The sequence below is a fragment of the Cavia porcellus genome, unplaced genomic scaffold (assembly GCF_034190915.1).
Source record: "Cavia porcellus strain 051 isolate PalLab524CR breed Dunkin Hartley unplaced genomic scaffold, mCavPor4.1 scaffold_12, whole genome shotgun sequence".
Lineage (NCBI taxonomy): Eukaryota > Metazoa > Chordata > Mammalia > Rodentia > Caviidae > Cavia > Cavia porcellus.
The window spans coordinates 5,882,198-5,904,090 of record NW_026947495.1 but is presented as its reverse complement, the minus strand read 5'-3'; the positions used below and the strand labels follow the sequence as shown (position 1 = coordinate 5,904,090).

The 21,893-nt window shown below is 37.4% G+C and overlaps 1 protein-coding gene across 1 annotated transcript in view; it reads left to right on the top strand.

Moving 5' to 3' along the window:
- The first annotated feature begins 733 nt into the window (after nt 1–733).
- LOC100730863 (endogenous retrovirus group K member 5 Gag polyprotein-like) overlaps nt 734–21,893 on the top strand; it is a 73,466-nt gene continuing 52,306 nt past the window's right edge. The window contains exons 1-6 of the transcript XR_010050743.1: nt 734–883; nt 6,086–6,196; nt 8,965–9,089; nt 13,162–13,252; nt 13,531–13,652; nt 13,901–14,046. The gene's annotated coding sequence lies outside the window, so the exon portion shown is untranslated. The remainder of the gene's footprint in view (nt 884–6,085; nt 6,197–8,964; nt 9,090–13,161; nt 13,253–13,530; nt 13,653–13,900; nt 14,047–21,893) is intronic.

Below are 21,893 nucleotides of genomic sequence, written 5' to 3'. Positions count from 1 at the left end.
CGAGGGCTTCGGCGACGCGGAAGGAGGGAGACTCCGGGCCCCGCGGGAGCCGGCGGCCGACCCTGGCGTCTCGGAGACTGGCGGAGGAAGAAGGTGATGGTGCCCGGGTTCGGCGCGCCGCCCTGGCGGGGAGGGGGCGGGACGCGAAGGGCGGGCGGCCTGGGCTGTGGGGAGAAACGCGCGCCGGGGCCCAGGGCCCGGGGCCGGGGTCGGGGCTGGCTGAGGAACGGCCCGAAGTTTGCCGGAGTAGAAGCCGAGCTGCGGCTTGAAGTTGGGGGCGCTGCAGAAAGATGCGGAGGGGAGGGGAATGTCCGGGCTGAGGGCTCCTCGCAGTTGGAGCGTGGAGTAGGGGACACAGGGGTGGAGATGGATGTTGGGGTACCCACCGAGTGCGTCAGGAACGTGATAGTCATTTCACCAAACGCCCCTTCGTTCTGAGTGCGCTCTTGAAAGGTTTGTGGGTGCTGACAGGCACCCACGGGGTGAGCGGGATCGCAGCCATCCGGTTAAACAGAGGCTGGGATTTGGGGTGAACATGGTGAGGGGGATGGGGAACGCAGAAAGCGAAGAAGGCGGGTTCGCTTGAGGTGTGGGCGTGAGAGCCAAGGGCTGAAGCGCCGGCGGCGTTTGGGGGCGTGGGGAGGGCGGAGGGCTTGGAGGGGGAGAGCGAACACACCTCCCCTGCTTCCTCAAGGCCGGAGCCAAGAGTTCCTCCTGCAGTACTTACGCAGGAGGTGTGGGTATGGGCGGTGAATGGGCGGCTGGAAGAAACTTGGCAGCTAGCAGTCTGAGGAAATATTCGTGGCCCAGTAACTTCATCATACAGTTCTGTACCTCTGCCAGTTCCGGGAACAGATAGATACCGTGTCACTTGACTGAGCAGGTAGATTTTTGCATTCTGATGGAAAATAAGACTTTTTGCTTTGAGAGGAGTTGTGAATGTGGTGGTGAATTGACTTAGTTCAGGTTTAAGTCTTTTTGAACCAAACGTGCAAGAAGGGAGTTGGAAGGGTTTCACGCAAAATGATTTTTTTTTGGTTGTTTTTCTCATTTTTATCGGTACCAGGGATGGAACTCACGACTGCCTGCTTGCAAGGCATGTGCTTATGCCACTAAGTCCCCAGCCCCTCAAAATGATTTTTTTAAACAAAGATGAAAACAGTTTTACTCTTCGGTGACTTTCTTCCCTGTCCCTCTTGTACATAGCTCCTTTCCCTCCAGTTTTCAGTTTTAAATTTTTTTTTTTTTTTTTTTTTTTTTTTGTCTTTTTCCTTCTTACCGGTACCAGGGATGGAACTCACGACTGCCTGCTTGGCAAGGCAGGCGCTTATGCCGCTGAGCTAAATCCCCAGCCCCGAGTTTTCAGTTTTAAATGTAGTAAAAATTTTGAGACATGTTACTAAAAACAGCTTCAAAACCAGTTATGTGTGGTTGACAAGGAAGAATGTAATTCTGTTTGTTTCCTTGGTTTTATCAGCAGTTGCAGTATATTATTTGAGTTTTTAATATATATTTTGCTTGTTAACTAGATACGGTTTGCAAATCTGGGGTCTGCAAATCTGGGGTCGGCGATTTAGTTCGGTGCCGCAGTGCCGATTTATGGTACCAAAACAAAACAAACTATTGCAACTCTCTGGGAGTAGGTCAAGACCAGCCTAGGCTACAAAGTGAGCCCAAGGCCAGCCATGAACTGCATAGCGAGACTCTGTCTCAAAAAGACACACACACACACAAAATCTATGGGAGTAGGTTGACAAACCAATCTGTATGTTTCCATGAGTACATTCATGCTTAATTTAAAACACAAAAATTGTGCAATACTAAAAGTATCTGATATTGTGCATCACACAGAGAAGTCATTTAAATTACAGCTATGTCTGATTAAATAGGTGTGTGTAAGCAGTGGAGTATATCTTTTTTTTTAGACAGGATTAGTTCAGACTATCTTTCAACTTTGAATTATGTACTCCAAGTTGGCCTCACACTTAAGATCTACCTGTTTCAGCCTCCCAAGTGCTGGGGTTACAGGCATTTGCCACCATGCCTGGCTGAACTGTATCATTTTGTAAAATTTCCTCGGATATAAAATGATAAATTACTTTTGGTTGTAGAATTACAGGTAATCCAAAAAGTTAAATAACTTATGTAGAAAAATTAATAGGTTGCAGTCTTGTTAAAATGCAGTTTCATTGATCAGATATTTAACTCCATGAATATTTGGATCCCTGCTGTTGGGCACTGGAATATAATAGTCAAGAATGAATAATTAAAATCTCATTATAATAATGCTCGTGTCAATATTTATAGTAAACACGTCTCTGTGTCAGAAATTGTTCTGAGTACTTTCCATGTATTTGGAAGTCTTTTTTTTTTTTTTTCCTTTGTCTTTTTTGAGATAGGGTCTCCCTATGCAGTTTATGCTCACTTTGTAGCCTAGGCTGGTCTGGAACTTGCCTGAGACTCCTGAGTGCTGGGGTTACAGGAATGCGACACCACATTCGGCTAGTCTTTTTTTTGAAAAACACATTATCTTGTATTCACTGTGTTAAAATTAAACTGGTCTATATCCTTTACTTGTATTCAAGTGTTATCTGTAGCCCTTTTAGTTTTTCATTTGTATTGTCCTCCTCATTGTCCAACTTAAGTGAATATGCTTTGGGAATCTTCCAAAAAAATTCTTACTTGATAATAGAAGATCAGAGTGTATATAAGATGTACTTCCTGAAAGAAGTAAGAACAAAGAAAAAAATGGTAACTTTGAGTAAAACAGTGTTACCATTCCATTTGGAAATTGTAAGTATAGTCTGGATGGACATTTGCAAGCCTGTTTGTAGCTCAATTTCAAGTGAAGAACACTGGACTAGAGACTGAAATAGCAAATTATCAATGTGGCAATGCAATCCTTTTCATTTAGTTTGATTTTTTTTATAGTATTACAAACTAAGCTAATGAAAAGCAAATTTGAGTTTCATTCCAGATCTTTACCGTCAGAGTAATCAATTGGCCTATTGCTTTGGCCTTATTATTTTCCACATCTAGCTATGTGTGGTTATTTTATTTTATTTTATTTATCTTGTCAGTGCTGGGATATCAAAGCCAGTGCCTAAGTGCTCTACCACTGAGCTGTATCAGCAACTAGAGGCTTCCTTTTTCAATTTTGAAGTTAGAAATGCAGTAAAAGGAAATGAGTTGAAATTTGCATCCATTCAGTTTTGTTTCTTGGTGACAGGAAGAGAGTTAGTTTTGGGACAAACCTGAGGAGTTTGGCTAAAGTAAATATTATCCCAGATTGTACTTTTTGCTTCCACAATCTAATGCCACTAACATTGGCGTATTAAAATCAGTGCATGCATCCAGCATGCAATAGTTTTTTTTTTCCCCTCTTGTAAAATTGTTATTAAATAGTACTTTAAGATGTATGACATTGCCAAGCATGGTGGTAAACTCCTGTAATCCCAGCACTGGGGTGGCTGAGTTAGTAGAATCATTCATTGCAAGTTCGAGATTAGCTTGGACTACAAAGTAAGCTTAATGCTAGCCTGAATGGCATAGGGAGACCCTGTCTCAAAAAGACACACACAAAAAAAGTATAACATTTTAGAATCAAGAAAATGTCTTATAGATCTGTTATAGATTATTTGTATGATCTTTGATAATACAGATTCCTGAGAGATAACATTATTCATATACTTCATAAATTAGGAATGTGCAATTTTTTGTGTAGATTGTACTTTTATAAATCAAATCCATTTATGGGCACAAAGAGAACATTTATTTGTACTAATTGCCTTATTCAATAAAGAACATTTTAAGAAAGGAAAATGATAGGTTTCTGTAAGAATGCTTTTGGGAGGAGTACTAGGGATTGAACTCCTCAGGGCTATATGCATGCTAGGTGTGTACTCTGCCAGTGATTACCCTCCACCTGCCCACCGAACACAATTATGTGAATACCCCCTTCTCGGTTTATCTTTGTCTTAATGTATATATTTAGACTCCGTTTAATGAAAAATACCTAGCTGGCTGGCTAGCCTATCAGCCCTGTATATAGGTTAAGTAATTATGTCAGCTTTATTAAGCTGACTTTTGAAAGTATCCAGTTAGGGGCTGGAGATTTAGCTCAGTGGCATAAGCACTTGCCTTGCAAGCAGGTGGTCATGAGTTCGATCCCTGGTACCGATAAAAAGATTAAAAAAAAAAATCCAGTTAGATTAAGTCCAATGCAGTTAGTGTTTAATCATGCAGGAGTACCTGTTAAGTAAACTTGTGGTTATATTTTTTCCCATTTATTCTTTTAAAATAATAATTTGCTTTTGAAGATTTTCTTTGACTTTATATAAACATTTTTGTTGACTGCTTCTGCCTTTTGGCTTACCTCAGCAAGGGAAAGTTAAAAGAGCATCAAGGAAGGAATATAGTGTTATCTACTAATTTACTCAGATTGGCATGTAAAAAAATCCAAGGAATGGCTTTTCAAATAATAATGTCATTTTACTGACTTTGCTACTTAACCTGACTGCAAAATAAAGGGTAGTATACAAGTGGATATAATATGCTAAATGTACAGTTTTATTTTTACCATGATAGTATTTAAAGGTATTTTAGTGAACATATGAAATTTGTCATCAAATTTTAAAATACATTTATTTTCATTTTTTATAGTAAAGCTAGAAAACCATCCATCTGATCAACATCAGCAGTAGCTGATTCGTTTCTCCTATTTTGTTCATTATTTACTCATTTTATTGCTGAGTCATCATTAAGAGATTAGAAAAACTTGTCTTTTACTCCTACAGGAGATCAGTTCTTGGACCCTGTTATAAGCTTGACTGGGACAGTCTGACCTTAAACTGTAGTCACCTACCACACAAGATAATGAAGTTGGTTGGGGAGAGTTGTTACATTATCTGTAGTAAATTCCTGGTTAATTTGGAATTCACGTTAGTACTTTGGAAGTAACTTCTGCAGTGTATTTTTTTTTATTGGAGATAGAAAAAGAAGACAGTTTAATATTAGGAAAAATTCCTGAGAATTTCTGATACATTTTAGGGGCTCTTTATAAGTTCAGCTTATTTTTTAACATCAATGTCTGTAAGGTTGTGCAGTGCTAGTGATATTACAGCATGTGAAATCACAGAACTTTCAGGATTTTGTTTTGTCTTGAGACAGGATCTCACTATATACTGCAGGCTGGCCTCAAACTCAAAGTGATCTTCCTACCTCAGCCTCCTGAGTACTGAAATTATTTCAGAATTACTTTTGAAAAATGCACAGTCAATACAAATTATCAATTATATTTTGAGTTTTAAAAAATTATTAATATATGATTGATGCATTTGATAATGAACTAAGTAATATCTTGTCCTCTAGTCATTTTGGAATACATTTACTTATCTTGGAATAAACCTGTTTCTGTAATCTTAGCACTTGGGAGGCAGAGGCAGGAGAATTCCTGAGAGTTCTAGGCAAGTCTGAACTATAAAAGGAAACTCTCTCTCAAAAACAAAACAAAACAAAGCAAAAAGCATCTCAGAAGAAAAGTTTGTTGGTTTATCAGTAGATAAACTCTCAATAAGCCTATACCTTATTTGTACTAAAAACAATGTACAAGAAAAAGAATTTAGCAAAATTGAACAATTGTAATAATGCACAGCACATGATAACACAAAATAGAAGGAAACCACCTCAGTATAATAAAACCATATATGCAGACTCCTGAGTGAGATTGAAAGCTTACATTCAGCACAAAATTTGAGGATCTAGACAGTACAATAGGCAAGAAAAAGTCACCCGAAGTGGAAAGGAGAGGGAGGGGATATAAAAAGAATTAGGACATGTTATATATATGCATCAGCTCCCCCAAATTAATGTAATCATCATGTACTGCAAGCATGTACTAATAAAAATTTCAAAGAAAAAACAAAACAAAATAAAATGTGCAGGAGGTGCTAATATAATTATGAGGAAAGTTTCCTTTGGTAATAATTTGTCTCAGTGTGATTTCTGATTTAGTATAATAAAAGTTAACAAACTTGGGATACTGATTATTGACACACTGTTGCAATAATGTCTTAAATATTTTAAGGCTCAACTGTAGAATTATGCCAAAGAAAAAAGCCAAAGTCTTCAGAAAACAAGGAATCTGCCAAAGAAGAGAAAATCAGTGACACTCAAATTCCTGAAAGAACTCCAAAATGTAAGTGAGATTTGAGGTTTTGCTATTACTGCAAAATTTTTGTGCTACAAAATATATTTTGTATTGGTGTGGTAGCCCATGCCTTTAACTCCCAGTGCTGGGGAGGTTGAGGCAGAAAAGTTGCTGTGAGTTTAAGACCAGCCTGAGCAACTCTGGGAGCTCAAGGCCAGTTTGAACTACAGAATACGTCATTGTCTCCAAAAAGAAAACAAAGTTTTTAAATACTTTAAAATATATGAACATATTTTCAGTTTTACTCAGTTTTGCATCCATGAGTGCAATCACTAAACCTCATTGCCTCACAGCAGACATTTCTGATGTATAACACGTGTTGTGGCCACAGGTAGCTGATGCAGCTTCATGTGTTATGAGTGAACAGCCTTTGTTTGGAGCAGAGGGAAGGAGCAGGGTGTAGGTAGACCCCTGCAGTGCCCTTCAGATTTCTGCAGAACTGGCTCACTGTGCTTGTCCTCCCCATCCTATCAGCCCAAGCAAGTCGAAGTCAGTCCAGACGGTGGGATGCGGATGTGTTCTCTGATTATAGGAAGGCAGACTGGCCTCAAACTCACAGCAGTCCCCCCTGCCTCAGCCTCTCAAGTGCTCACACTACAGGCATGTGCCACCATGCCCTGTCGAAATCCTTTTAAATTTTTTTTTTGTCTTTTTCCTTTTTATCGGTACCAGGGATCAAACTCATGACTGCCTGCTTGCAAGGCAGGTGCTTATGCTGCTGAGCTAAATCCCCAGCCCCCCGTCGAAATCCTTTTAAATGGACATAGAATTTAGGTAAAAGAAATAAGACTGGTGTCTTACAAAACTTTGATAAGCTCATACTATATGTAATTAAGCTCTTAAGAACATCTAGAAAAAATTTGTAGGTATAATTGTTGGACTAGAGCTGACTAGGATTAAGGTAAAAAGCTAACAAAAAATTTTTATGCTAAAGCTAATGGTTTTTGTTTTTCATGTTAAGAATGGAACCTATGGCCTTATGCATTCAAAGTACATGTTCTTTACCACTGAGCTATACCATTATACCTGAAGTCCCTAATTTTTTAATTTTTATTTTATTGGTATATTATATAAATATATAGTGATAACATTCATTATAGAAACAGTTCCTAATTTTTAAAATTGAGGTAAAAGTAACATATAATTAAACATACAGAATCTTAGGTGTTTGAATAAATGAATTTTGACATTAAATATAGCCACAACAGGGATTTAACTCCGTGGCATAAGCACCTGCCTGGCAAGTGCAAGGTTGTGAGTTCAATCCCTGTACAAAAATAAAATACACACACACACACACACACACACACACACACACACACACGTGTATGTATATGTATATGTATATCCAAAACAATCTATGGAATATTTTCATTATGCAAGGCAATTTTATTATATTCTTTCCTGGAAGATTTTCCCTACACTCAAAGACCATCACTGTTCTGATATTTACCACATTTATTTATTTATTTACCCCTTTCTTTGCCTTTCCTCTCTCTCCCTCTCTCCTTCCCTTGTCTTCCTTTCTTCCTTCCTTCCTGTCTGTTTTTTTCAGTTTAACCCGGGGCTATATCCTCAGCCCTTTTTTAAAAATTTAAAATAGGCTGGCTATGGTGGAATATGCCTGTAATTCTAGTACTCGAGAGGCTGAGACCAGAAGATCACCACAGATTTAAGGCAGTAGTGGGGCTACATAGTGAGTTCATCTTGAACTACATAATTAGACCCTGTCTTAAAAAACAAAACAAAAAATTTCAGACAGGGTTTCACTAAATAGGCTAAGTTGTTCAGGCTGGACTTGAATTTGTAGCATTCCTGCCTCAGCCTCCCAGAATGCTGTGATTACAGGTGTGTGCTACTATGGCCAGCATACTTTAGCTATTGGACGTTATATTTGACTAGTTTCTAAAATTAATAGATAACTAATTTTTTTTCCATCTTAACCATTTTTAAGTACAATTCTGTAGTGTTCAGAATATTTACCTTGCTGTGAAACAGATGTTTACAGCTTTTTTCTCTTGCAGATGATAGACTTTTAGAATCATTTTGAATTATATAGAATTGAACAGACAGTACAGACTTCCCATATTACACACTCCCCTTCATAGAGTGCCCTTTATTGACATTTTACACTGGTATGGTACATTGGTTACAGTTAATGAACTGGTTACAATTAATGAACTAATTTTGTTTTTGTTTTTATTTTTTAAAACAAAAAACAAGCAAAAATAAGATAAAAACAAAGATCCATACTTTATTCAGATTTCCTTAGTTTTCATCTAATGTCCTTTTTGTGCATCGCATAGAAAAAACATTGCATTTAGTTGTCATGTTTTTGTTTGTTTGTTTGTCTTTTGAGACAGGGTCTCTATGCAGTTCAGGCTGGCCTTGAACTCACTGTGTAGCCCAAGCTGGCCTCAAATTTGCAAAAAATGATCCTCCTGCCTCAGCCTCCCGAGTGTTAGGATTACAGGCATGTGTCACCAAGCTCGGCTAGTTGTCATGTTTTCTTAGACTCCTTTAGTTCTGACAGTTTCTCAGACTTATTTTGATGACTTTGACAGTTATGAGGAGTATTGGTCAGGTAGGTTGCTGGCCATCTCTCTGTTGGGATTTATCTGATGTTTTTTTCACGATTAGACTTAAAGTTTTAGGGACGAAACTATTGAGCTAGAATGCCATTTTCATCACATCACATCTAGGGTATATACTATCTTTTGATTACTTTTTTTGATTACTTTTAATATACTTTTCAGATGTATTTTTTCAGCGCTTTGCAAAGATTTTCATTGGCTGTCTTGCTGCGGTTACTAGTGGTATGATGCATGCTTTCTACCCATCTGCATACCATGAACGGAAGTTCTGGTTTTCCAACAGGCAGGTAAGCACAAAGAATTTTGAGCATATGAAAGGTGATTTAGTACCTAATATTAATTTGACCAGTGTGTTTTCTAGAGAAAAATATACATATGACAAGTACTTTCTTATTTATGGCTATTAGAAACAAAATGCTACGGAAGCTCTTTTGAGAAGACAGTCACAGTGTTGACATTGAGATGTGCAACGTGGGGGCTGAGGATTTAGCTCAGTGGCATAAGCGCCTGCCTTGCAAGCAGGCAGTCATGAGTTCGATCCCCGGTACCAATAAAAAGGGAAAAAGACAAAAAAAAAAAAAAAAAAAAGCTAAGATATGCAACGTGATGCTTCACAGAATATTAGGAGCATGCTCCCTATACGATTAATATTTCAGAGGCTGTTCTGGAAAACCCTGGCCCTAGTGGTAAAGAACTGGCTATAGGTGATGTGAGACTGAAGAAAGAGGCGGACAGACATGTCTTGGGTGGCTGCAAGATAGGTAGATTTTTGTAATTTGGATCAGAAGGGCAAGAAAGGGCTTATATAGTGGTTAAGATACATGTGACTTTATCCAAGCCAGAGTGTACCTGATTTATCTCAAGCTAGTTTCGAGGGCGTTAGGCACATTCCTGGTACTAGGCCCAGGTTGTAAAGCTTCATGTACCATTCTAATTGTATCATCTGATTTTATCTGGGAAACTACGCATACTAAATGTGTGCTGGGAAACTTTAGGGAGCAATTATGGTGGTTGTCTCAGGATCACTGCAATCAGGTCAAGCTGAATATTACAGAGACTTTTGGTAACAATGAAATGTTAGAGTTTAGTCAGCCTTATAGTACTTGTAACTCATACTTCAGAAACAGTCTGTGAACATTTAGGCATTAAAATATTTTAGTGTTAACATTGCATGGCTGGAATCTGGGGAATTGAAAAAGATTGATAGGCAAAACATAGTATTCATTAAGATGTTGCTTCATTTACTGATTTTTTTTTAATGTCTTTTTGAGATTGGGTCTCACTGTGCAGTTTGGGCTGGTCTTGAGCTCACTTTGTACCCCAAGCTGATCTCAAACTCACAATGATCCTCCTGCCTCAGCCTCCCAAGGGATTACAGGCATGCACCACCACACCTGTGGGTGGTTTGTTTTTTGTTTGGAGACAAAGTCTGCTATGTGGTCCAGACTAGTTTTGAACTCATTGTATTATTCAGACTGGCCTCAAACTCAAAGCAGTACTGCCTCAGCCTCCCAAGTGCTGGGATTACAGTCACGCCCCACCTCACCCAGGTCTTATATTATTGTTTAATGTTTGGTTTTAAATTATGTGTATTCCATTGACTCTTTAGTCACTTTGTTTTTAAAGGTCACTTACAGATTTGTTAAAGTATTGAGCTCAGATGGGGTTGTCATTGTTTCTAATACTGAGCAAATAGTGAAGGTGACTAAACGTTTTTAGCTGTTAATTTATCTACCACCACCCAAAGACTTAATTGAATAACTACTGGTATACGTATGTTAGTTTAAATGTTATCGTAGCATAGGCTTTTCCTTAAGTGTGTTACGGAGAGGGTGGGCTGTGTCTCAGTGACGGTGCTTGCCCAACATAAGTGAAATTCTGGATTTGGTCCCCAGTACTAAAAACAAAGACAGACGGACAGACAGATAAGATGTTAGATAGGTAAAGGGATGGATGGTCTCAATACAAGTTGTATGTATTTCTTTTCTTTCTTTTTTTTTTTTAACCTCAACTTGTGAGAATGGAAGTTGTATGTATTTCAAAATATATCCTTCCCTTTCAGATTTTTAGGTTGGGGGCAAGTGAGTGAACTGAGAAAAACTAAAAGAATGGCATTCATCAAGCACCTTGTGTCATGCATGGGCCAAGAGCATACTGCCTGGGAGCGTGTTCACAATTACAGATTCTCAGATACAGCTTTATCTCACTTAGGATTGGAATCCACTTTTTTTTTTTTTTTTTTTTTTTTTTGAGTCAGGGTCTTGCTATGGAATGCAGGCTGCCCTTGAACTCACTAGGTAGCCCAGACTGATTTTGAACTCACGATCCTTCTACCTCAGCCTTTGTACTGGGATTACAGGTGTACATCATCATACGCAGCCAGAATGCATATTTTTATCATCTCTAGGTATATCATATGCACAGCAAATTTAAGAAGCATTGATTGAGAGTTTAATTTTTAAAATCCTGGAAAGAAACAATTCTGTTTCCATTTAAAAGTCATTTTAAAGTAATTTATGTAGCTAATAAGCTCTTAGTCCATATTGAGTTCTGGTGAAGACCCATTTGTTGGTTCATAGTGAGTCATCTTGCTATGTCTTCCCTGCAGAGGGGGCAAGGGATCTTTTGGGGACCTTTGATCTTTCTAGGGCCTCTCTTTTAGGGCACTAATCCTGATAGCAAGGGCTTTTCCTTTATGACTCATTAACTCCCAAATTCCCCACTTCCAAATATCATTCCATTAGGGATTAGATTTCAGCATATGAATTTTGAGGGACACAAACATCTAGACCATAGCAAACTCTCAGTGAGAAAAAAGGAGTTATCAGCTCAGTAGACTTGGGGAAAGATTTCCTCTTAGAGATTTGCAGTGCATTAATATAATATGGACTGGGACTGGGGATTTAGCTCAGCGGCATAAGCGCCTGCCTTGCAAGCAGGCAGTCATGAGTTTGATCCCTGGTACCGATAAAAAGGAAAAAGACCAAAAAAAAAATAAAATAAAATAAAATAAAATTATATATATGTATATATATATATATATATATATATACATATATAAAATATGGACTAAAACTCTTGAAAAGCTCTGCAATAAAAGAACTCATTTAATTTTGTTTAATTCAGCCTTTCTCAAAACTTAACTATAGAACTCTCAGTGGAGCCCATTAACATCTTAGGAAGTCCAGACTTTGGCCTTAATAGCTTTTGTTTTTTTATTAAGTGGTCAATACAGATTGAGTATCCCTTCTTTGAAATGTGTGGCCTAGAAGTATTTTATATTTTAAAGATTTTTTTGTGTTTTTAGATATTTACATATACTTCTTGATATTTTGGAGGTAGGACACAAATCTAAATGTGAAATTTGTTTAAACTTCATACATACTTTATTCACATAGCCTGTAGATAATTTTATACAGTGTTTTTCTTGTGCCTGCATTTTGACTACAATCTGACACATGAGGTCAGGTGTGGAATTGTCCGCTTGTGGCATCATGTTGACTCATAAGAAGTTTTGGATTTTGGAACGTGGATTTCAGATTTTTGGATTAAGGATGTTCAATCTGTGTTATGCATAAAAAATTGTTCAAGTTTTTAAAAGATTATCGATTCATGAAAGCTTGATTCAGCATCAAAAGTATAAGGCATCCTTTTTTTTTTTTTGTCTTTTTGAGATGAGGTTTCACTATGCAGTTCAGGCTGGCCTTGAACTCACTTTGTAGCCCAGGCTGTGAGTTCTTGAACTCACAGGATCCTCCTGCCTCACCTTCCCAAGTGCTGAGATTATAGGTGTGTGCCACCACACCCAGCCTTAATGTTTTTAACGACTACATTACATTCTTGGTTCCCAATAGTCTTAATTTTAGGAAGTTTTGGTTATATTTCTGGAAGTTGATTTGAAAAATACTAATCAAGTACAGTATTTGCTGCTCTTAAATTATGAATTGAGGACTTGGTGTTTAGGACACATAGGAACATAGACTGGTAATAGAAAATACTTTCTTCTTAAATTTATCTTTTTTTATTATGGACTTATGACACTTCAACTGTCATTTGTTATTACTTGCCTTACTATTTTTGCTATTTTTTAGGACATTCTTTTGCTTTTCCTTTTAAATTTTCCTCATGTAGAAAACATTATTTATGAATTACAATTTATTTACAATCAAAATGATTACTTGCTAAAAAGCTTGTTAAAAAGTTTAACTTTCTCATTAGTATGGCTACTACAGATTAATGAAAATTCAAACATGTTTTTAAGAGGGTAAATATGTTAATTTGGAAGGTGAGGAGGGAAAATGAAGATTACAGCTGAAATTAAAATTTTGGTATTTAAACACTTATTTCATTTTATTTTAGGAACTTGAACGAGAAATCACATTTCAGGGTGACAGTGCTGTTTATTACTCGTATTATAAGGATATGTTAAAGGCACCTTCATTTGAGCGAGGTATGATAATCATAGTTGTATTTGTCATAACAGTATTTTTCCAGACTAAAATATTGTTCTTCAATATTGGAACCTTAGAATGCAGTTATTTTTTTCAGAGAATAGGTGCTTCTCTGTATCATACTTGATACATACTTGAGAAAAAATTGGAAAAATGAGGCGTGGAGTATTGTCTTTTGAGATCTTCCTTGATGGCACATTGGATGACTAACGAATAGCATGCTTATTTAATTATTGTAAAAACAGAATAAATAATCTGGAGAAAAATCTGTCTTTAGGTGTCTATGAGCTCACCCACAATAACAAAACTGTATCTCTGAAGACTATAAATGCAGTGCAGCAAATGTCACTTTATCCAGAACTTATTGCCAGCATGTTATATCAAGCAACTGGTAGCAATGTATGTATTTTTCTTTGTACTTTAATATCTATTTTCTCACAGACTTACAAATTCTCAAATTGTTTAATGTCATCCTCTTATCACCCCCTTTCTTTTTTCCATTTAGGAGATTATTTATTTATTTATTTATTTATTTATTTATTTTTAAAGCCAGTCAAATTTAGCAGTGGGGGGATGGTATAACAACTTTAGTAACGCTAATGTTAATAAGTTCTGATAACCCACTGCCATCGGACCAGCCCATTTAGGAGATTATTGAGCCTATGTATTTCTATATTGGCATTGTTTTTGGATTGCAAGGAATATATGTTACTGCTTTATTTGTTACAAGTTGGCTTATGAGTGGAACATGGCTAGCAGGAATGCTTACTGTTGCATGGTTCATTATTAACAGGTAAAGTATCTTAATTGATAGTTAAATTTTTTTGCCTGCAGTAGTCAATTCTGAAAATACTCTCATCCCCCAAATTCTCCTAACTTAATCCCCAAGCCTGTGACTTTGCTGAGATACCATACTTGTGATTCTGTTGTATTATATAGTGTGACACAGTTTACCTTAAGACAGAAAGATATCCTGGGGGTCTGATCTAATTACATGAGGCCTTAAAAGTAGAGTGCTTTTTTTAGATGGTGTACAGGATGTCTTGGTTACTTTTTTCTTGTTGCTGAAACAAAATACCCAAAATTAAAGAGGGAAAGTTTTACTTAGCTCATAGTCCATGGAGGTTTCAGTCCATAATCTGTTGGCCGCAAGGCAGAGTGGCACATATAGGGGCAACAGTTCATGGAGGCAGAAGACAGCAAAAGCAACCAGAGCTAAAAGGAAGGAATGACAGAAGACTCTTTCTGTCTCTTACATTGTATGTAGGCTGCCTACCCTAAAGTGTGGTAGTTCTCTCCATAATCATAGCGTTGGATCATGAATCAGTCACAAACTGTAGAAGCTCATTCCTGTGATCACATGAAGCTTTGGGGGGACATCCAGATACTAACCATAACACAAAGAGATCAGAGAGATCAAAGCATGAGAAACATTCACGTTCCACTGCTGGCTTGAAGTGAGGAAGAAATGAATACTGCCAATAACTAGTAAATTTACAAGAGTACCCCAGCCCTGGCCTAGCATGTACCAGATCTGAATAAGAACTGCAGCCCTGGCTAGAGTCTCAGTTTTAGCTTAGTGCACCTCCACTGGCCTTTATGAGATAATAGGTTTGTATTCTTTTATGCCACTATAGTTTTGACCTTTTGTCATGCAACAGTTGCAAGGTAATATACCAGTTTTGTATTTCTTTTACAAATATAGTTTAATGGAACACCCAAATATACCTTTTTCCCTTTTATTTAAGATGGATGATATAGTTTCTTAAAAAGCAGAAAGCATCAGATATATATCAGTATTAAATTAACCACCGGGCCAGGGTTTAGTTCAGCAGCTCAAGTGCCTGCCTGGTAAGCATGATGTTGTGAGTCTGATCCCAGTACTAAAAAGAACCCAACCAACCAAATAACAACGAAAAAACTATCCACCATGGATAAGGACTCCACATTAATTTATAAAGCAGTACTGGTTTCTTTTTTTTTTTTTTTTTTTAAATAGTGTTGGGGATTGAACTCTTAGTAGGCAAGCACTCTGTTACTGAGCTACATTCCTAACCCTAATTTTTATTTTGAAGCAGTATCTCAAGCTAAGTTCCTCAAGCTAACCTCAAACTCTGGAGAGTACCACCTCAGCTTCCTGAGTAGCTGAGATTGTAAGAATGCACCAGCTTGCCCCACATGTGCTGACTCCTTATACAAGAGTTTCTACTTTTTCATTTCAATGAATTTTTATCTTTCTAATTTTTTTTTAGTGCTAGAACCCAGATTGATCCCAGAACTTCAATATAGTAGTTGTGTACTCTTCCACTGAGGTACACCTCAGTCCACTTGTCTTACATATGCTTGCATATGTTATTATTACATTTTCCCTGATGAACCTGAAATACTCTAGATACTTGGTTTATCAAAACTGGGAATGAATCCAGGACTACATACTGCATCTGGTTGATATGTCCCTTAATTCCTGTTAAATGTTCTGTAGTCCCTATTTTTAAGTTAGCTGTTCTATGGAAAGTCTTACTTTTTGGATTTCTTTTCTTGTATCTTTTTTGTGTCATTTAGCCTTTACCATTATATTCCATGTTTCTGCAATCTGGAAATTTTAAGATAAATAATTCAGGTTAGACTATATTGTGGGACAGGGGCTGGAGATTTAGCTCAGCGGCATAAGCACCTGCCTTGCAAACGCGTGCTCATGAGTTCGATCCTCGGTACCGATTTAAAAAAAAAAAAAAAAAAATATATATATATATATATATATATATATGTATATATATATGTGTGTGTGTGTGTGTGTGTGTGTGTGTATTATAGGTGATTGTGTTTTCCATGTTCCACAATGTTAAAAGTGGTATGCTGTTTCATTGATGTACCCCTTGTGAACCTGAGACTTACTACTTGTTTTAAAGAGGACTATCTGATCTCTCCATTGAATAATTAAGTTTCTTTCTTTCTATGACTAGAAAATAATCCATGTGGTGTTTTTTGGCACCAAGTGAATGTTGATTTTACCATGAATACCTACCTAAAGATTGTAACACCAGTTGATAATCTTTGCATAGTAGTAATTTCATTAGGGTTTATAATTTTTTCTGTTCTTATTAAGCTGTATTCTTTATTCTTCAAAAGTAGATTGTTTTTGTTTATTGTTGGTTTTTTTGAGGTAGTGCCTCACTATGTAGCTCAGGCTGGCCTTGAATTCAGTACGTAGCCTGGGCTGGCCTCAAACTCCTGCCCCAGCTTCTCAAGTGCTGGGATTACAACATGTGCCACCATGTGTAGCATCTTTGTTAACATTTTAATTAACTGTCATGATGTCAGGACAAATGCTTAACTTCACTTTATCAATTGTAAATAAGACATTTTTTCTTTTTGTATTGGAAATTGAACTCAGAACCTTGCATTTGCCAGGCAGGAGCTTATGCCACTGAACTGTATCTCCAGCCCTGATATTATTTTAATAGTTGTTTGAGTTAATTACAAAAATCTTTGTTTCTTGCTTCCTCTTTTCTTTTCATCGGTACGGGGGATTGAACTCACCTGCTTGCAAGGCAGGTGCTTATGCCACTGAGCTAAATCCCCATCTCTTTTATTTTTCTAAGCATCTTTCTGTACTTAGGAATTTTCATTGATTTAGTGGGGCTCCATTCATTAGCATTAAAGTTCTTTTTGCTGGTCGGGTTTGTCACAAGTTTGGTTAGTAACAGTCTGTCTTGGTTACTTTTCTCTCGTGACTGGGACAAAACACCTGACACCCAAAATTAAGGAAGGAAAGGTTTATTTAGCTCATGGTTTGTGAAGGTTTCAGTCCCGTAATCAAGGTGTGGCACAGGGGCAACACTTCAGGGTGGCAGAAGACAACAAATGTAGCAAGAGCAAAAAGTGAGGAAGAACAAGCTGCTTTTCCTCCCTTGTACTGTAAGCAGGCTAGGCCCACTACCAGGGTAGGTACAGCACTCAGGCTATCTCCCTTCCCTTCTCTTGCAGAGGATGAGGATATTAACAAAGTGAGGACCTGGGCATCCTGCTGAGTCACTTGGTTAAACTTTTAAAACTTCTCAGGTTGACACAATATCAGTGATTACAGAGTTTTGGCAGGCTGTCTTGTGCTTTCTCTTGATGGAATTTCATCAGTCTTTTAAAGTGTTCTTGTCTATTGGCTCATCAAAGTGAACACATTATGTACATTTCTTCTGAAAGCTTTGGAATTGGCCATTTCTCTTGGGAGCATTGGTTTTTAGTAAAGAATGGGTACTAGGAGGATAAGATGATTTCTTGTTATGTCAGAAAGTGCCTATTAGAAATTATTTACTTTGTAAAGTTCTACTGTAATTTTTTAAAATAATACCACAGGAATTTATGACAGTACTCACAGACTAAGTCTAGAAACTCTTGTTTCTTAGAAGAAAATGATGTTTAGGACAAAACAAGATCAGCCCCTATGGAGCTGGGGATTTAGCTCACTGGCATAAGCACCTGCCTTGAAAGCAGACAGTCGTAAGTTCAATCCCTGGTACCAATAAAAAAGACAAAAAAAAAAAAAGTTAAAATACAGGCCTAGGCCAAGGTGCCGGTGCATACCTGTAATCCCATTTCTGGGGAGGCTGAGGCAGGAGGATTGTTACGAGTTCGCCCTGGGTTTCAAAGTAAGTTCAGGGCCAACCTGAACTACAAAGCAAGACCTGTCTCAAACAACAACAATACAGCAAAAGCCCAAAAACTTCTCTGTTAAATAGAATATTTTAGAGGTCTTAGTGAAAATTATGAGGAATAAAACAAATAGAAGTCTGGTTGTGTTGTTTAATGTTACTGGTTTATCCTGTAGAGCTGGAATAGGAGTAAAGTAAAAAAGTGACCTTGGGCTGGGGATATAGCTCAGCAGCACAGCGCCTACCTGGCTAGTGCAGGGCCTGCAGTTTGATTGCTGGTATCAATAAAAAAGTAACTTGTATATTTCACAATTGAAACATCTCAACAAGTAGGTTTTTAAAAACTTTTCTTCCTGTTTGTACATTTAAACATCTTTATTAGTAAGTGTTTGTGGTATGTAGTGATGACCCTCACTGTGGGGAGTTGGTACACTGAGACTCTTAGTCCTTTTTATGTCCTCTTCTCTCCTCCCCTTTTTTGTTTCTATTCTGTTTGTGTGTACTTTATGGCTATAAAATATATTTTAATGCCGTGAAGGAATATGCTGTTTATCAGCCTTAGAGTTTATATATGATCACTTAGAAAATCATAAAAAGATACTGAAATAATTACATTATTTTACAACAAAATACCTTACACAGTCTTAAAAGAAAAAGAAGTTTATGTGGCTTACAGTTTTGCAGATTCAAGAGCGCAACACCTTTCTGGGCTTATTACTGGAGAAAGAGTGGTCCCGACCCTGGTTCAGTTTTGGTGAGGCCTGTGTGGTGGGTACCAGGGCATATGGCAGTGGTGGGATCCATGCTGGAGTCAGGTCACATCGCAGGCAAGGTTGCGGAGCCAGTCAGGCCCACTATCTCTTGAGGGCACTTCCCAGTGGACCCAGGGTCCTCTCAATAGGCCCTACCTCATAAAAGTCCAAACCAGCTCTCTGCACTGCCATGCTGTCAATCAGTTTCCTATCATATGGTGAGGGTGCAAACCATGCTCACATGGTACCAGATACATTATGAGTATTAGTAGTTTTCTTAACAGTGTTTTTTTGTTACTTGTTGTTTAACATCAGAAGGGGATGCAAGGTTATAAAAAATGTATCCTGTTTCTTTAACCTAGAAGATGTAGATATACTAGAAAATTCAAAGAAATTTCAGGAAGCAACACTATTCAATTTTAGATTTCAGTTTTCCTCACACATTCCATTTTATTCCAAGGAAGTAATCCAAAAAGCTAGAGTTCATAACTTGAATTTATTTATTATAATATTGTTTGTAATAATATAATAATAATACAATAGTTACTTGCAATGATATAAAACCTTAGATCTACCAAATATTGGAGAATGGTTACATAAATTATAACACATCAGTGCAAGGGAAAAAATAGTCATTGTATTGGTATTACATAATTGGTTTTCAATTCTTATATGTAATATGTACATTGACATGCCAAATTGCTTTACACATGTCTTGTAACTCTGTTTCTGACACTCTTGTTCTGTGTATTTAATACTCTAGTAAAGTGAGCTAGGACTCAGTGCTAAAGCACTTGCCCTGGGTTCACGGTACCACATGTATGTGTGCACACACACAGTTTCAGCCATTGTCATGGAATCTGCATGTTGATTTAAGATGTAGATCCGTGATATGATGCTTGCCTGGCATGTACAAAACCCTGGTTTCAGGTCTGAGCACCGTGAAGAGGGGGGAAAAAAGAGGAAAAAAAGGAAAGAAAGATGGAAGGAGAAAGGGAAAAAAAGGAAAGGCAGGGAGAGAAAAACCAAACTAGAGCAAAAGGAGCTTGTATACTAAAAAACTAAAACCAGTGCACTAATAAAATGACAAGCCCCTAAAATACATTTTAACTGAAAAGTGGTATTTTCATGAAGTCAGGTTGCTGCTGGGAGTGTGAATGCAGTGCCAGAGCAAGAGGTGTTTAAGAAGGTGACTGTCAGTGCTGAGTGCCTCATTTCCCATCATCTTGCTTTGTTCAGTTCACAAAAAGTGTTTTTACCACAGTGATCAGGAGATGATTTATTTTTAATTTGCCAGTGTGTCCTTTTTTCCTGATTAGCCCAAGCAGTTAGAGCACTGGTACCGAATTCCCTGCTAGATAGTTAGTGCAAAGGCAAACTCAAAAACACAGAAACTCCTGCGGCACTAAGTTCAAAGGTGGCTGGAGAGTATGTTATATGATGATGTTTAAATATCATTAAAATGAAAGCAAGATTACACTTGGAGAATTTACTTATCTTGGTAAAACATTCTGTTTGTTTTTCCCGGTAGAGCGGTTGAACCCAGGACCTGTGCATACCTTGCAAGTACTCCGAGCTAGTATCAAACTTATGGCCTTGTGTTTGCCAGGCAGGCACTTAAGCCTGTGAGCTAAATCTCCAGCCCTTAATGGTGTCTTTTAATCAACAATTGTTTCTTTCACAACTAAAGTTTTTGTGTCCTGTGCAAGAAATCTTTTACTCCAACGATATTATTTTCCTGTGTTTTGGCTTTTAGGCTTAATGATTATTCATTCAAATTAAGTGTTATGTATGATTTGTGATAATGGTTTACATTCATTCTTCATATAGATATCCTGCTATACCAGCGTTTATTTTTCGAGTTTTTCTTTTTACCATAGTTTTGACCTAGCACACCCAACTTCCCCACCTGGGATTGAATCCAGAGAGTGCTAAGCTACATTCTTAGGCCTTCTTGGTTTTTGAACTTTGAGACAGAATCTCCCTTGTTGCCCGGCTGGCCTTTACTCTGTGATCCTTTTGCCTCAGCCTCTTGAGTAGCTGGGATAGATGTGTGCCACCAAGCCCAGCCTTGATTTAGCACTTTGACTAAAAATAAGAAAACTATTTTTGTGTGGATTTCTTTCTAGTCTTTAGGTTGTTTCATTCTATTGATCTGTATATTCTAATTCCAGTGCCATTTTTGTATTGGTAAACATTACTTTTTTTTTTTTTTTTTTTTTGTCTTTTTGAGACAGGGTCTCGCTGTGCAGTTTAGGCTGGCCTTGAGCTCACTTTGTAGGCTAGACTGGTCTCAAACTCACAAGGATCCTCCTGTCTCAGCCTCCCGAGTGCTGGGATTACAGACGTGAGCCACCATGCCTAACTTAACCATTACTTTTTAGTAAAGCTTAAAAGTAGATCATTTGTGTGTGTGTGTGTGTGTGTGTCTGTGTGTGTCTGTGTTTTATCAGTACTGGGATTAAACTCATGACTGCGTGCTTGCAAGACAGGTGCTTATGCTACTGAGCTAAATCCCCAGCCCCAAGGTAGTTCATTTTTTAAAAAATCAAACCTCTGTTCTCCTTTTCCAGCTTACTTTGGCTAAAGATCTTTTTCACTTTCAGATGAATTTTACAATCGGCTTAGTTTCTTTTGCAAGAAAATTTGTTTATATTTTTATTAAGATGTCATAGAATCTATAGATTAAATTGAGAATGGGCATGTTAATATTGAGTCTTTCACTCCATGATACATAAAATATGCTTTATCTCCTCATTTCTGACTTTCTTGCAACATTTTATAGTTTTCAACATAGAGATCTTATACACTTATCTTTAGATTTATTTATGGGTATTTGATATTTTTGATACTATAAATGATAATCTGTGATACTATGATAGCATATAAAACAACTGAGTTTTGTGTATCAATTTTGTAACCCTCAGCTTTGCTGAATTTAATAACCTCAGTAGTTTTTTTTTAAATAGATACTTAAGGGGGTTTTTGACATGTGCATTGTCTTCTGTGATAAACAATTTTGCTTTCCAGTCTTGCTGAGTTTTAATTTTGTCATTGTATTTTAGGATACATGGGGAAGAAAATTTAACAGTGGTGGTCTCTTGAGTGGATGAGATTATATGTGTTTAAAAAGGTTTTTTTTTTTTTTTTTTTTTTTTTTTTTTTTTTTTTTTCTCTTTTTGTGACAGCATTTCATTGTGCAGTTCAGGCTGGCCTTGAACTCATTTTGTAGCTGAGGC